Below are 18,145 nucleotides of genomic sequence, written 5' to 3' on the forward strand. Positions count from 1 at the left end.
GTAGTTGCATAGTTAACAGATTATAAATTAAATCAACGTAAAAACAAGCGCAAGTTGTATTATTTTAAAAATTAGAAGAGTTTAAAAACCAACCTATTATGGCGGTTAAAAAGTATTTTTTTAAAAAATTTTTCTGCTTTCGAAAATCTTTTGCAAGACTTGCTAGTTGAACCTCCTGCCATTATCAACTCTCTATCTTTTGTAGTTTAGGAGAATATATAAACCAAAATATGGCCCTAAGTTGCGTCCTCATAAAAAAACAATGATGCTTACAAAAAAAAAAAAAGTGTTTCGAGCAAAAGTTGTAATTTATTTTCTTTTTTGAGTTATCGTGATGGCGGACAGGCGGCTAGACGTACACACAGAAATTGATTAATTAGGTGAATTTTCAATAATTCTAGCGTTACATATTGGGGACTAAAATAAGTATATCTTGATATATATTTCATAAACACGGGTATAAAAATTCGAAAATGATAATATATATTTATAGTTTGTATATTGAAAATATTTTATTATAATGTAGAATAGATATTATATATTACTAATTACAGGGTGTAATACCATCATACAAATAAACATATGCAACATACTTAGTCAAAAAATACATTAATATATTTACGTATTTTCATTAATAAATGAATTCGTGGATCACACAGTGAAAGAAAGAGGCAAAACCCCCAGAGCCGCATTAACAAGACCCAATTAAAGGCATGTCTAATCCACGGATCACACGGTAAATGCAATTACAGGGTGGACGCACCAGACTGAAAATTTGTCCCTCGCATTTACACTGTGATTGCAATAATCCTTTGATCCACAAGTAGGCCATGTCTTTAATGGGGTCGTGTTTTTGGCTCTTTTGTTCATCTTTTGATCCACTAATAAAAAACATTTAGTAATGTTTGAGTATGAAATATTTCTTTATATGATAGACACACTGTAATTTATAAAGTTATCTATAAATATATAGGAGACTTTCTATAGATATAGATAGTCACTCATCACGATATCTCTGGAACTATAAGACCTAGAGACTTGAAATTTGGCAGGAATATTCCTTTTGCCAAGTAGAGGTCAGCTAAGAACGGATTTTACGAAATTCCACCCACAAGGGGGGTTGCGGGGGTGTTCATGAATAAAAAATTCATATTTTTCAATTATGGCTTTTAATAGTTCAAAACTTGGTCAGAATGTTTTAAATTACATTTAGAAATTTTTTTAACTTTCGGAGGGTAGAAAGGTGTAGCGAGAAAGTGGGAAGGAAATATCGAATATTTACAAATTACATTACAAAACTGTTATCCAACGCAAGGAAATGTGGAGGGAGGGGTGCAAGTGGGGATGTTGCCCAGCAAAGCGGGTAGTTCCCAGCTAGTCTATTCTATACATGAGAATATAAAATATTTTTAATTTATACCTAAAAAAAAAATATCCATTTTAGAAATTTTTTTATATAATTTTACACATTTTAATAATTATCAAAATAATTCTTTAATTTATTTAACCTATTATTTATTTTAGACACGAAAATAGTTTGAAAGATGAGTGAAAATGACAATTAAATTTTGTAATTATTTCCTGTAAAACGCTTAACTTTTCACCATTTTCCTTTTTTTTTAATTAATTTTTTTTTTCTGACGTACTAAACTGAACTTTTATCGAAATTTTTCCCAATTTCAATATATACGGAGATAATAACGTTCAAAGTTCTAAATTTTAAAGTTTTTTATCGTTTGTTCTAAAATATAAAGTTTGAAATTTTTAATTTGTTTGTACTATTCTCAGAAATCTAAATATCTCAGTAAATATTAGACTTGAAAAAATGGTATTTATTGATCTAATAGGTGCAATAAATAAATGTCCAGGTTTTTAAAGAACTGTTTTAGTAAAGGTCTCAATGTACCCATCTTTAAATGACTGTTTTGTTTGTTTTTATCTTCCTAAAAGCGATCCGATATTTTGATAAGCTATTGATCTACTCAATATATCAATGCATTTTCATAAAACATCCAATCGATGATATTCAGCTAAAAATTGTAGCTATTTTTTTACTTTTTCAGTTACTTTGATTTAGAAAGTTACATTTAGACGATTCATTTTAAATGAAAAAAGTGTAACATGAAGCATTTTTATGTACCTCAACCATATACCAAAATCTACATCTAACTTGTTGCCGCTAGACAGTTTGGCCATTGCTTTGAACCAAATAAGCCCGTTACTAGAATCCATTTCCCAGGTGATTTTTGAAAATTTTCCAACCTTGAAGATATGGGCCAGAAATGTATCTTCGGAAGTTTTCGGAGTCCCTAATCACTATTCCGAAGTCAGATTCGATATAGATATCGATATACTCCACCCGTCTTGGGGTAATTCGCTAATTTGGAATATACTCGGAGGTTTTTGGTAATTTACATGAAAACGTAAACTCGTCGCAAGGGGTAATCGATTTTGAGAAAACATCGATGTTTCTAACCGATGAATCGGAAAATATTGATGCACAGTCTCAATGTATTACATTAAAAAAAATGTTGATGTATTTTCTTGGTGAACTCCTAGTTAGAATTCTTTCGAAAATATTTCTGGCCTATTAGTTTACTTCAAAATGCAGACCATTTCAATAAAATTTTACCACCTAGATGGGAGATATTTTGCCCAACAAAATTTCACCACTAAAATGGTAGAAAATATTCTTAAATGGTGAAGACGTGTATTTTATAATGAATTGTAATAGTAGTTTTATATATAATAACAACTTACAACAAACAAATATTACAGAAATTATATTTTATCTATGATAACAAGCAAAATTAAAATTTTTTATGTTCTGCCTGTACCTGTGTTAAAAATTTGTCCCTTTTTCAAGCAGGTATTAAAATGGTATACTAAACCTATAAAGAAACATGTGTTTAAGAGAGTTTAGCATAGAAACTTGAGATGAGTCATCACTCATCTCATCATTTTTACTAACATAATGTGCAGTTTTAAAAAAATTTTTCAAGTGTACGCACGTTTAGTTTGTAACAACATTTACTAATATAGTCTCAACATTTATTAATATAGTTGTTTATTCAACACATTTTTTAATGTAAGTAATTTGCATACAGAATATTTTAATAATTATATTTATTATTACCTATAATACAATTTTAAATTATAATTAAAACCTTTTTTCCAGAACGCCGATTGGAAAATAAAAATATAAAACGTTTAACAACTACATCTGTTTCATATTTGATGCAAAGCAACGGGCCTTCAAAAGGTAAATATTTTTCATTTATTACAATTATTATTAAAATATCCAATATACGTGATAAAAAGTATATAATCGAACAATTAGAAAATTATATTTTATTTTTTCTTTTTTCTTTTTAAATATTCGTTCATTCAAACCTATCATTGACTGCGGCGAGTCTAACTGAGCGATTGATATTTATCAATAAATATCGACCCTCAACCAATATGCTGATCATTTATTTTTTCTTAAAAGTAATTAACTGATACTACCACGAAAATTGTTAAATCATTTATTAAACTGATTGGAAATTTTACTATTATACCTTTAATACAATAAAAAGCAGACGCTTTAGTAAAAAAAATTTATGAATTAATGCAACGATTAAATCATTAGTTTATTACTAGCTTAAAAACCCGGCTTCGCCCGGGAGTTGATATGAGATGACGTGGTAGAGTCGAAATAAAAAAATAAACTATGACGTAAAAAGTAAAAAAAAAGTTTATTGAAAACGTTTTCTCATTATTTACAATACTTGTTTATAAACAACATTTTTCATTTTATTGTCCGGAGTATATATACATAAATTTTTTGGATTTCCTACTCTTGAGCAAGCTACATATAGCTGACCGTGAGAGAAGCAGGATTCTTTGAGGTTAATGCCACAATATTTTAAAGTTTGTCCTTGCGCTTTGTTAATTGTAAAACTAAAGGCTAATTTTATTGGAAACTGCAGTCTTTTAAATTGAAATGGCAATTCCGAAGAGATCAGAGGTATTCTAGGTATAAATACTGTCTGGTCTGACTTTGGTCTTTCCAGAAATAAGTTCAGCTTCAATGATATTATTCGATAGCTGTTTTACGATCATTCTAGTTCCATTACATAATTTTGGGGAGTTGAGATTTCTGAGTAGTATGATTGGAGTTCCAATTTTCAGACGAAGGCAGTGTAATGGCATTCCTGGTACTTGTAAAGAGTTTAGAAATTCAGTGGGGAAGTTGACACTTTCTTCAATGGATACCATCGTGTCGATCGATTTATATATTTTCTCTTCACCAGGTATTTTCTTTAGAATATTAAAATTGATATCGTCAACAATATTATTTTTAGTGGCCAAAATTGCTCTTTGAAATAACCACTCTGCATTAGTATAATTCTGAATAATATTTGGATAAATTTTGTCGATTAGTTCGTCTTCAGTAGTGGCTATATTACAGAAATCACTATTAAGTTCAATGAGGCCGGTCGTTTGGTCAGTAGGATATGTACCTTCGCCGATTTGTAAAAGTATTTTAGCAAATTGTGCTGTTGTTTCATCTCTTGATAATTCAACTCTCATGTTTTTTGTTAATTGCAGTATTTGTACTTGTGGCCAGAGATGTGATTTTTTCAAGCATGCATTGATCTCGTCTGCTGATGTTGACTTGGGAATAACTGGAAGTGTTTGTCGAAAATCTCCTGAGAGTATGAGTAGAGCTCCTCCCATTATTTCAGAGTTTTTTCGCAATTCTTGTAATGTTCTGTCCATGGCTTCTATAAATTTTTTATGGGCCATGGTGCATTCATCCCAGATGATAATTTTAGCTTGTTTTAAAATTTGACCACGTCCAGATTTTCCTGAAATTTTACATACCGGGAATTGTTGTTCGGCTATATTCAATGGTAGTTGTAAGGCAGAATGGGCAGTTCGTCCTCCTTCCATAAGTGTGGCTGCAATGCCAGATGATGCTAGTGCCAGTGCGATGAGTTTTTTAGCACGTATTTCCGCCAGTATTAGATTTATGAGAAACGTTTTACCAGTGCCTCCTGGTGCGTCCAAGTAAATAATTCCACCAATATTGTTATTTATCCGGCTCATTATAACGTCGTAAACTTTTTTTTGATTGTCATTGAGAAGTGGTTTGTTGTGAGCAATGTATTCAAGTAGTTCATTGATGTTGTAACTTTTTTCCTTCATAATTTCGTAGTTTAGCACACTAAAAGCATTTCTTTGTGGTGCTGGCATTCCAAGTTCTACTAAGGCCTGATTATTTATTGCTAAACATTTATCTTCTAAGCGAATGAGTGTTTCATTGAAGATCTCGTCATTGAATTCTATAGTCAGTTCAGGATTAGCTTGTTGGACTTGGTACAATATATCATCACTCATACTCCTTTTGAAAGAGTCCCATAGCTGTTTTGGGTTTGATGGGTTACATGTTGTTAATATTATAGCGAATAACTCTCGAATTTGTTCAGCTGAAGCTGTGAGTGTGGCTTCTTGTAGTGTTAATTCCCAGTGGTTGTCGTTTTCCAATAATCCTAAGCGTTGACATGCTTCTCTGTAAGTCTGGCATAGGTAGCCATTAACGGTCCTGAGATCTGTAAAACTTGTTGGTCCCCGTATTTCGTGTAACAACATCCGGAGATAAAAACATTCGGCATTGTTTGGATGTACAGTGAATACTCGACCTATTGCGTTAGTTTTTATGATTTCTGGATGACCCTCCTCTGGCATTCCTTGTTTCCGACGTTGAAAAATTTTCCTTGTTTTGTCCCACGTATAATAAATAGGGACGTCGACATACAATAACTTTCTGGCGAATGGATCTGTTTGACACAGTTGGAAGAAAGCTGTTAATGTTGTGTTCTGAGGTGGTTCGCTTGCAATTTTTCTAGCCGAGTCTTTTGTGAAGTAAACTCTCTGTCCATTCTCCAAATGTACTGCTAGATGTTGCACAGCTGGTTCGCGTTCATGTATGGGAAAACTAAAAATCCTCCACGCTGCTTCGTTACTGTTGATGTATCTTCCCATTTGGTACATGAGGATCTCATCATTTCTGTTATTTTGTTCGCTATTTTGGACTATTTGAAATACTGCCATATCACTACCTTTGTTTACGTACTTACATATATATTTAATAGATTTTACTGAATTGCAGTATTCAACGTTTATATGTGCTTGGAACATTTTGGAAAGTAGTGGATTATACGGTACTATCCATTGATTATCTATTTCCAGTTCGTCTCTGCCTTGTATTCGTATTTTTGCTGTGAAGCCACCGTTTTTCGGTGATCGTCTTCTATATTTGGGATAGCCGTCATCTTCAGTTTTGGTATCGTCCAAGTACGGTTTTGGATATTTTTTCGTACATTTTCCATCACTCATGCATGGCGCATTGAAATTTAATGATCCACATGGTCCGTGAATCATGTTTTTCACTACTATGTTGTAAAGCTCCGGATCTTTTTGTGGATCAGGAAATTCAGCTCGGATGATTTTGTCGATATCCGTGGGATAAATTTTATCGTGTAGCCATATGAGATTGTGTGAGTGAGGTAATCCTCGTTTTTGCCACTCAATTGTATACATCCATGAAATAACAGTTCCAAAGATGTGATATTTTGTGATGACTTCAATAAATCGTATTTGTTTTTGTCGAAAAACTCGGGCTATTATATCGTGTCGATCTATGGAGGTTTGTCCGTATTTTAGTTGTTCTTTGATCTCTGGCCATGATGAATTGCATGTAAATGTTATAAAGAGATCAGGTCGTCCATATTTTCTTACGTAGGTCATGGCATCTTGTGTATATTCGTGCATATGTCTTGGACTTCCTATGTATGATGAGGGTAAGATTACCATTGTTCCAATATCGTCAATATTGCCGTCATTCATGATCGCGTCTCGAAGGTGGATGTATTCTTCTGTGCGTAGTTTTTTCTGATTCAATCTTATGTAAAGCATCCGTTCTGCTTCTATTTTTGCGTACATATCTACCAGAAATTGTTGGAATAAACGGCGAGTGTTGAGTATGTGATTATATGTTTCATTGTCTCTGATCATTAAGCGGTAAGCATAGAACTCCTTAGAAGTGACTTTTTTGTTTGTTTCTATGCCTGTTTCAGGATGAATTTGTTTTATATTGAAATGGTATCCGTCCTCTCCGTGCAGAAATATTAACGGATATTGAAGAGCATCATATGAACGGTGTGTCTCTGCAATGCGTTGTAGTCCTTTTCTTCTTCGATGTACAATTATGTCACGGCTTGTATTTTCATTATCCACAACTACAATGGCGACTTCATCTACCTGAGGTGCATTAAATCTGCGTTCGTGTTCTCCACGTGGTCTTTTATCGGCTCGAATTACAATTTTATAGTCATCAGAAATCATGCGGTCTAATGTTGTTTTGAATATATAAATCAGTTGATTATACTTGTGTAAGATCCTCTGTACATCTTGGATTATTTCGCGTCTCAGTCCATTAAAATTTGTGCATCGTTGATCAATTTCTTGTTCTTCATTTCCGATGAAATATACTTGTAGAAATTTATGGTCTTCGTTAGACATTGGCAGTAACGATCCTATTTTGTGATAAATTTGCCCTTGAATTGAAAATACATATTCAAATTCATTTCTATTAGTGTTAGTCGAAGTAGCACCGAAAGAAGTCATTTGAAAGCAGGAGTTATATGATCTTATATTTTGGAGAAAGTGTTTTGATTCTAGTGTTTCCCCGAGCATGTAATGCAGAAATTCCTGCGGAGGTGCTTCAATTGGTGGTAATCGAATTTTTCCATTCATGCAACAGAGACCTGGTGTTTCTTTACTGAATTTTTTTGCATGGCAAAACTGGCAAACGTTATTCATTTTTCCAATAACAACGTATTTATGATTGTAATATTTTTTCGTCGGTTCGTAGTGGAATGCTTCCTTTGTTAGATTATCTTTTAAAATTCTCGACTCTTCAGTACTTTTATTTGCTGTTCTTTCTTCGCTTCTTGTGCTTCTCAGGTTACTCATTCTGGTCCGTTGATTCTGTAAACGTGCTTCGTGCTCTTCTTCCGTTTCATTTCTTCGAGATTCTTTTTTTTTCGCCGTTTCGCTGCAGAACTGGCCAAATCTCCTCCTCTCTTACGTCTGGGCATTGTATTCTATAAAATATAAATTAAATAAACATTTTGTAACGGAAACGTGGGGTACGTTGAGACAAAAAAAAATATATTTAACCTTCAAGCGGTCGAGCGATATTTTGTTTACGGCCAAAAGTATATAGAAGGCATCAATTCGACGCCGCGCGACTTTTTGAAGGTTAAGAAAATTACAATTTAAAGAAAAAAAACCATTAGAATTAATTAAACACTATTAAAAATACTCACATTTGAAATTTCACGATAAAAACCCACAAATAACTTTTTTCTATTTCGTTTCAAAATCGAGAGTTAATTAAACACACTATTAAAAATACTCACACGTGATACTTCTAAATAAAGGCTCACAGATAACTTCTCTTCTTTTCGTTTTGAAATCGCTCGTTTCGCTGTTCAAATTAAACTAACTCTGGTGAGCGACACCGGGCTCTTATATATTCAGAGAGCTAGGCTCTAGAATATTCGAGAAATTTCTCTCTCACACCTTCTAGAGTATTCTAATGAAGTTCAAATATTCGATAACAGATGGCGCCACTATGGAGACTATACACTATGACTATTGGATGTCTTGAACGAAGTTCAAATATTCGATAACAGATGGCGCCAATGCACTTAATTTCCAAGTTGAAGGGTCGGAAAGTCCCTTATATCTTTAAAAACATGCCCTTTAGATTAAAACGGGAACTTTCTTGTTCGAGGAGGGATAAAGGGCTATCACACCACATAAGTCCCTTTATCGTGTCGGGACTCCTTTTTAAGTTTTATCGGTCCGCACATTTTATCGACTTAGTTTTATTATATACTAGCTTAAAAACCCGGCTTCGCCCGGGAGTTGATATGAGATGACGTGGTAGAGTCGAAATAAAAAAATAAACTATGACGTAAAAAGTAAAAAAAAAGTTTATTGAAAACGTTTTCTCATTATTTACAATACTTGTTTATAAACAACATTTTTCATTTTATTGTCCGGAGTATATATACATAAATTTTTTGGATTTCCTACTCTTGAGCAAGCTACATATAGCTGACCGTGAGAGAAGCAGGATTCTTTGAGGTTAATGCCACAATATTTTAAAGTTTGTCCTTGCGCTTTGTTAATTGTAAAACTAAAGGCTAATTTTATTGGAAACTGCAGTCTTTTAAATTGAAATGGCAATTCCGAAGAGATCAGAGGTATTCTAGGTATAAATACTGTCTGTCCTTTGGTCTTTCCAGAAATAAGTTCAGCTTCAATGATATTATTCGATAGCTGTTTTACGATCATTCTAGTTCCATTACATAATTTTGGGGAGTTGAGATTTCTGAGTAGTATGATTGGAGTTCCAATTTTCAGACGAAGGCAGTGTAATGGCATTCCTGGTACTTGTAAAGAGTTTAGAAATTCAGTGGGGAAGTTGACACTTTCTTCAATGGATACCATCGTGTCGATCGATTTATATATTTTCTCTTCACCAGGTATTTTCTTTAGAATATTAAAATTGATATCGTCAACAATATTATTTTTAGTGGCCAAAATTGCTCTTTGAAATAACCACTCTGCATTAGTATAATTCTGAATAATATTTGGATAAATTTTGTCGATTAGTTCGTCTTCAGTAGTGGCTATATTACAGAAATCACTATTAAGTTCAATGAGGCCGGTCGTTTGGTCAGTAGGATATGTACCTTCGCCGATTTGTAAAAGTATTTTAGCAAATTGTGCTGTTGTTTCATCTCTTGATAATTCAACTCTCATGTTTTTTGTTAATTGCAGTATTTGTACTTGTGGCCAGAGATGTGATTTTTTCAAGCATGCATTGATCTCGTCTGCTGATGTTGACTTGGGAATAACTGGAAGTGTTTGTCGAAAATCTCCTGAGAGTATGAGTAGAGCTCCTCCCATTATTTCAGAGTTTTTTCGCAATTCTTGTAATGTTCTGTCCATGGCTTCTATAAATTTTTTATGGGCCATGGTGCATTCATCCCAGATGATAATTTTAGCTTGTTTTAAAATTTGACCACGTCCAGATTTTCCTGAAATTTTACATACCGGGAATTGTTGTTCGGCTATATTCAATGGTAGTTGTAAGGCAGAATGGGCAGTTCGTCCTCCTTCCATAAGTGTGGCTGCAATGCCAGATGATGCTAGTGCCAGTGCGATGAGTTTTTTAGCACGTATTTCCGCCAGTATTAGATTTATGAGAAACGTTTTACCAGTGCCTCCTGGTGCGTCCAAGTAAATAATTCCACCAATATTGTTATTTATCCGGCTCATTATAACGTCGTAAACTTTTTTTTGATTGTCATTGAGAAGTGGTTTGTTGTGAGCAATGTATTCAAGTAGTTCATTGATGTTGTAACTTTTTTCCTTCATAATTTCGTAGTTTAGCACACTAAAAGCATTTCTTTGTGGTGCTGGCATTCCAAGTTCTACTAAGGCCTGATTATTTATTGCTAAACATTTATCTTCTAAGCGAATGAGTGTTTCATTGAAGATCTCGTCATTGAATTCTATAGTCAGTTCAGGATTAGCTTGTTGGACTTGGTACAATATATCATCACTCATACTCCTTTTGAAAGAGTCCCATAGCTGTTTTGGGTTTGATGGGTTACATGTTGTTAATATTATAGCGAATAACTCTCGAATTTGTTCAGCTGAAGCTGTGAGTGTGGCTTCTTGTAGTGTTAATTCCCAGTGGTTGTCGTTTTCCAATAATCCTAAGCGTTGACATGCTTCTCTGTAAGTCTGGCATAGGTAGCCATTAACGGTCCTGAGATCTGTAAAACTTGTTGGTCCCCGTATTTCGTGTAACAACATCCGGAGATAAAAACATTCGGCATTGTTTGGATGTACAGTGAATACTCGACCTATTGCGTTAGTTTTTATGATTTCTGGATGACCCTCCTCTGGCATTCCTTGTTTCCGACGTTGAAAAATTTTCCTTGTTTTGTCCCACGTATAATAAATAGGGACGTCGACATACAATAACTTTCTGGCGAATGGATCTGTTTGACACAGTTGGAAGAAAGCTGTTAATGTTGTGTTCTGAGGTGGTTCGCTTGCAATTTTTCTAGCCGAGTCTTTTGTGAAGTAAACTCTCTGTCCATTCTCCAAATGTACTGCTAGATGTTGCACAGCTGGTTCGCGTTCATGTATGGGAAAACTAAAAATCCTCCACGCTGCTTCGTTACTGTTGATGTATCTTCCCATTTGGTACATGAGGATCTCATCATTTCTGTTATTTTGTTCGCTATTTTGGACTATTTGAAATACTGCCATATCACTACCTTTGTTTACGTACTTACATATATATTTAATAGATTTTACTGAATTGCAGTATTCAACGTTTATATGTGCTTGGAACATTTTGGAAAGTAGTGGATTATACGGTACTATCCATTGATTATCTATTTCCAGTTCGTCTCTGCCTTGTATTCGTATTTTTGCTGTGAAGCCACCGTTTTTCGGTGATCGTCTTCTATATTTGGGATAGCCGTCATCTTCAGTTTTGGTATCGTCCAAGTACGGTTTTGGATATTTTTTCGTACATTTTCCATCACTCATGCATGGCGCATTGAAATTTAATGATCCACATGGTCCGTGAATCATGTTTTTCACTACTATGTTGTAAAGCTCCGGATCTTTTTGTGGATCAGGAAATTCAGCTCGGATGATTTTGTCGATATCCGTGGGATAAATTTTATCGTGTAGCCATATGAGATTGTGTGAGTGAGGTAATCCTCGTTTTTGCCACTCAATTGTATACATCCATGAAATAACAGTTCCAAAGATGTGATATTTTGTGATGACTTCAATAAATCGTATTTGTTTTTGTCGAAAAACTCGGGCTATTATATCGTGTCGATCTATGGAGGTTTGTCCGTATTTTAGTTGTTCTTTGATCTCTGGCCATGATGAATTGCATGTAAATGTTATAAAGAGATCAGGTCGTCCATATTTTCTTACGTAGGTCATGGCATCTTGTGTATATTCGTGCATATGTCTTGGACTTCCTATGTATGATGAGGGTAAGATTACCATTGTTCCAATATCGTCAATATTGCCGTCATTCATGATCGCGTCTCGAAGGTGGATGTATTCTTCTGTGCGTAGTTTTTTCTGATTCAATCTTATGTAAAGCATCCGTTCTGCTTCTATTTTTGCGTACATATCTACCAGAAATTGTTGGAATAAACGGCGAGTGTTGAGTATGTGATTATATGTTTCATTGTCTCTGATCATTAAGCGGTAAGCATAGAACTCCTTAGAAGTGACTTTTTTGTTTGTTTCTATGCCTGTTTCAGGATGAATTTGTTTTATATTGAAATGGTATCCGTCCTCTCCGTGCAGAAATATTAACGGATATTGAAGAGCATCATATGAACGGTGTGTCTCTGCAATGCGTTGTAGTCCTTTTCTTCTTCGATGTACAATTATGTCACGGCTTGTATTTTCATTATCCACAACTACAATGGCGACTTCATCTACCTGAGGTGCATTAAATCTGCGTTCGTGTTCTCCACGTGGTCTTTTATCGGCTCGAATTACAATTTTATAGTCATCAGAAATCATGCGGTCTAATGTTGTTTTGAATATATAAATCAGTTGATTATACTTGTGTAAGATCCTCTGTACATCTTGGATTATTTCGCGTCTCAGTCCATTAAAATTTGTGCATCGTTGATCAATTTCTTGTTCTTCATTTCCGATAAAATATACTTGTAGAAATTTATGGTCTTCGTTAGACATTGGCAGTAACGATCCTATTTTGTGATAAATTTGCCCTTGAATTGAAAATACATATTCAAATTCATTTCTATTAGTGTTAGTCGAAGTAGCACCGAAAGAAGTCATTTGAAAGCAGGAGTTATATGATCTTATATTTTGGAGAAAGTGTTTTGATTCTAGTGTTTCCCCGAGCATGTAATGCAGAAATTCCTGCGGAGGTGCTTCAATTGGTGGTAATCGAATTTTTCCATTCATGCAACAGAGACCTGGTGTTTCTTTACTGAATTTTTTTGCATGGCAAAACTGGCAAACGTTATTCATTTTTCCAATAACAACGTATTTATGATTGTAATATTTTTTCGTCGGTTCGTAGTGGAATGCTTCCTTTGTTAGATTATCTTTTAAAATTCTCGACTCTTCAGTACTTTTATTTGCTGTTCTTTCTTCGCTTCTTGTGCTTCTCAGGTTACTCATTCTGGTCCGTTGATTCTGTAAACGTGCTTCGTGCTCTTCTTCCGTTTCATTTCTTCGAGATTCTTTTTTTTTTCGCCGTTTCGCTGCAGAACTGGCCAAATCTCCTCCTCTCTTACGTCTGGGCATTGTATATAAATTAAATAAACATTTTGTAACGGAAACGTGGGGTACGTTGAGACAAAAAAAAATATATTTAACCTTCAAGCGGTCGAGCGATATTTTGTTTACGGCCAAAAGTATATAGAAGGCATCAATTCGACGCCGCGCGACTTTTTGAAGGTTAAGAAAATTACAATTTAAAGAAAAAAAACCATTAGAATTAATTAAACACTATTAAAAATACTCACATTTGAAATTTCACGATAAAAACCCACAAATAACTTTTTTCTATTTCGTTTCAAAATCGTGAGTTAATTAAACACACTATTAAAAATACTCACACGTGATACTTCTAAATAAAGGCTCACAGATAACTTCTCTTCTTTTCGTTTTGAAATCGCTCGTTTCGCTGTTCAAATTAAACTAACTCTGGTGAGCGACACCGGGCTCTTATATATTCAGAGAGCTAGGCTCTAGAATATTCGAGAAATTTCTCTCTCACACCTTCTAGAGTATTCTAATGAAGTTCAAATATTCGATAACAGATGGCGCCACTATGGAGACTATACACTATGACTATTGGATGTCTTGAACGAAGTTCAAATATTCGATAACAGATGGCGCCAATGCACTTAATTTCCAAGTTGAAGGGTCGGAAAGTCCCTTATATCTTTAAAAACATGCCCTTTAGATTAAAACGGGAACTTTCTTGTTCGAGGAGGGATAAAGGGCTATCACACCACATAAGTCCCTTTATCGTGTCGGGACTCCTTTTTAAGTTTTATCGGCCCGCACATTTTATCGACTTAGTTTTATTATATATATAGATATATAGATAAGTGTCGTAAACTAAATTAAATACGCGGATGCGAAATAATTTTAATATTGTATTGTACTAAAAAATGTATCGGTATTCGGTACTCTGAGATTTTTCCCGTATTAAAGTTTGCTTTTTATACCATGTATATTTGAAATATATGTAGTACTTATATTAAGTTTAGTCCCAAGTTTGAAACATTTAAAAATATTGATGCTACAAAAAAAATTTTGGCATTGGTGTTCATAAAAACACTTAGTTTATTTCCGATTGTCCGTCCGTCTGTGAACACGATAACTCAAAAACAAAAGAAGGTATCAAGCTTAAATACAAAGCACTCAGGACGTAAAAAGTGAGGCCGAGTTCGTAAATGAGCAACATAGGACAATTGGGTCTTGGGTCCGTAGGACTCTTCTGGTAAACCGTTAGAGATAGAACATTAGTTGAAATGTAAAAAAAATGTTCCTTATCAAAAATTTAACTTTTTTCGATTATATATTTTAATTTTGTTCGAAACATTTTTTTGTAAACATCACTACGAATGTTTACATTAGATGCAAATTCTATATGTGTAACGTGACACAAGAGGAATCAACTCAGCCCATATATGATATTTCTACAATAAACTTACTCAATTGTTTTTAAATCGATTTTTGCAAAAACTCTATTCTTTGGCTTATTAGAAATAGCTAAATTTTCACCAATTTTTGTTAAAAAATATTTTTATTTTAAAGATATACGGGTAACACAAAAATACGATTTTTAATGGGCACCAAAATTTTGCCCTAATTTGCCCCTGCAGGAGAAAACAATAATGTTTACGAAATTTTTTTTCAAACAAAAATTGTTTATTTTGGTAAGAGGAACATTTTTGCATTTACTTTTGTCCTATCTATAACGGTTTAACAAAAGTAATCATATCTCAAAAACTATTAGATATACGAACTGTGGGCCGGCTTAAATTATTCCAAATTTTGTTTATTTTCAAAATGATGCGGCAACTAATGCCAAAAGCCCATTAGTTTTTGAATTAAATTGCAAAAACTGAAAAAACTATTTTGCTTGTAAAACGAGATTTTACACTCTCCTAAGGGGTCCGAATAACATATCAAAAGTGTAGCTTTACATCGCGTTTTGTGATTTTAGCTGTTTTTTTTTCGTACGATTTTACTGGCGTACTTATTAATTAAAATAGTATTTTTGTTTTTGTAACAAAAAATCTACATTTCGCTATTCATTTCTCCTTGGAAGTTTTACTCGAACGTACGAACAATTTATTGTGATAATACAAGGTTAACTGACAAAATTAACTATCAACCCTATGTAAATTTCCCAAAAACTAGAAACATTTTTCGCTATTATGTATAGCGTCGCTAACTAACGCTAGTCGGTATAAATACTTAAACTTCATTATCTTTTATAACTCGATGTAAGCTTCTATAAAATTACGAAATAATTTTTTTTTACAAATATACCGTTAAATAAACCGAGTTCCTCCCAACTTTCCGGTTTTGGACCGAAGTTTCCGATTTTCGCTTGTCTTCGAATTTCGAAGCATAATCCTCGGTTTTTGACCATAAATTCTAAAGTTAACATTTTTTATCTGCAATTCGTTTATAACTTGATAATTCATATTCTTAACATAGATAAACTTAGAAAATTTTAGTTGTCCTTATGCGACCAATCAATTCCTCGCGATCATCTAGGAAACATATTTAATGTTAAAACTAATGAAAGGTGTTACTTTTTTCGAAAATAGCTCTGATTAAATATTTTAAAAAAATTATCAATAAAATTTATGCACAAATTACTAATTACAAAATGTAATACTTTTTCAGAAAACTTTGGAAATGAAAATCGGAATATTGACAATCTCCGTGGTATGTGCGTAATGATGACGTTCAACGTAATCTGAAAGTGTCCACAGCATGTGAAGAAATGTCGCCGTTTAGTGATTCCCTTTGAACAGCATCCACACGTTCAATGTGATCAAAGTGATCAATCTTTTAGACACTTAGTGTAAGAGCAAATATGCTTAATACATACTGCCGTGGTTAGGAAAAGACACTTCATTTACAATTAATAGTAATATAAACGAAACTAAGATTGTAGACGAAACTACCGTTTTAAATTGTTTTTGATAAATTTATTGTAGCTTTGCCAACCCGTCTGTTGTCTGTTTCATCCAAAATTTGTCTATCAATGATTTTGTTTCGTATTGATTGATGAATCTTAAATGTTTATATATATTTATTAATTTTAATTTTGATGTAAATGGTTAACAGTTCGATGTAAAATGCATTCTTGCATACTGGTACCTGTCATGCTATCCTCTGACAAACGTACATCATCGTATACAATCAGCCTTTATGGCATACATAATATACGAGGAGTGTTAATGTCATAGTTTCAGGACCTCTAACGATGTACAATTTGGCTACGAGTGATACAAATCAGCGCATTGCTGTGGTCAGGTCCGGGATCTTAAAACTGATTTTAACAATTTTGCATAAAATTATTGACAGTTAATAATAATATAAACGAAATTAAGATTGTTCAATAATAGAAATAAGAAATTTGATAACAATTAATGTTTTACCAGGTGTTCGCCGAAACTACCTTTTTAAATTGTTTTTGATAAATTTATTATGGCTTTGCCAATCCGTCTGTTGTCTGTTTCATCCAAAATTTGTCTATTAATGATTTTTTTTCATATTTATTAATGAATCTTAAAAGCTTATATATATTTACTAGCTAAAAGTATAACTTTGTAATGGCTCGCGAATGGTATAATATAAAATAGATCCATGTTATTATGCGCTGTGAAAATATTCAATTCATTTTTGATTTTAAATTTATGACAAATACAACAAAACCCATCTTTATTAATTTGTAAATCAAAGCAACGACGATGACATACATTACATACTTAAAAATTCAAATTCTTTTGAGAAATCTCAAAAGAATGATCACCCATTAATGATCGATTACGATCACATTCTTTACGACCAGTCAACGTACGACGTCGAGTCGTGGCATTTAATTGCTAAAATAACAATTAATTAATAAATAACTTTAAAATTATAATAACTATAATTAAAATTTTTTCATTACTTGTATTAATATCACTCAATTTTTTTAGTTATTCTACTGTAGAACTGCTAAAACTAATTGTTTATATTTTGCTATCACGCTTTTTGTATTTTTCATTATGACTTTTTTTTGTCTATCAATGATTTTGTTTCATATTTATTGATGCATCTTAAAAGCTTATATATATTTATTAATTACGATTTTGATGTAAATGGTTAACAGTCTAGTCAGTTGCGAGACGCAGCGGATTAGTGTCAGTATCTGCGGCGTATATAATCGAAGTGCAGCTGACACTTTTTCGGATACTGTTTGCCTACTGGTGACGACTGTTTATAACGTATTTTGCATAAAATCATTTACAATTAATAATAATATAAATGATATTAAGATGGTCTAATAATAGAAATAAGAAATTTGATAACAATTAATGTTTTACCAGGTGTTCGCCGAAACTACCGTTTTAAATTGTTTTTGATAAATTTATTATGGCTTTGCCAATCCGTCTGTTGTCTGTTTCATCCAAAATTTGTCTATTAATGATTTTGTTTCATATTTATTGATGCATCTTAAAAGCTTATATATATTTATTAATTACGATTTTGATGTAAATGGTTAACAGTCTAATCAGTTGCGAGACGCAGCGGATTAGTGTCAGTATCTGCGGCGTATATAATCGAAGTGCAGCTGACACTTTTTCGGATACTGTTTGCCTACTGGTGACGACTGTTTATAACGTATTTTGCATAAAATCATTTACAATTAATAATAATATAAATGATATTAAGATGGTCTAATAATAGAAAT

The 18,145-nt window shown here is 33.2% G+C and overlaps 1 protein-coding gene and 1 long non-coding RNA gene across 2 annotated transcripts in view; one reads left to right on the forward strand and one right to left on the reverse strand.

Annotated features, from left to right (window-relative positions):
- LOC123305050 (protein timeless homolog) overlaps nucleotides 1-18,145 on the reverse strand; it is a 573,972-nt gene that overhangs the window by 225,961 nt on the left and 329,866 nt on the right. The gene's annotated exons all lie outside the window — the stretch shown is intronic.
- LOC123305052 lies at nucleotides 2,957-16,925 on the forward strand. Its single transcript, XR_006536828.1, has 3 exons — nucleotides 2,957-3,088; nucleotides 3,179-3,262; nucleotides 16,087-16,925. It is a non-coding gene; the product is annotated as an uncharacterized LOC123305052 (long non-coding RNA).

The sequence above is a fragment of the Chrysoperla carnea genome, chromosome 1, assembly GCF_905475395.1.
Source record: "Chrysoperla carnea chromosome 1, inChrCarn1.1, whole genome shotgun sequence".
Lineage (NCBI taxonomy): Eukaryota > Metazoa > Arthropoda > Insecta > Neuroptera > Chrysopidae > Chrysoperla > Chrysoperla carnea.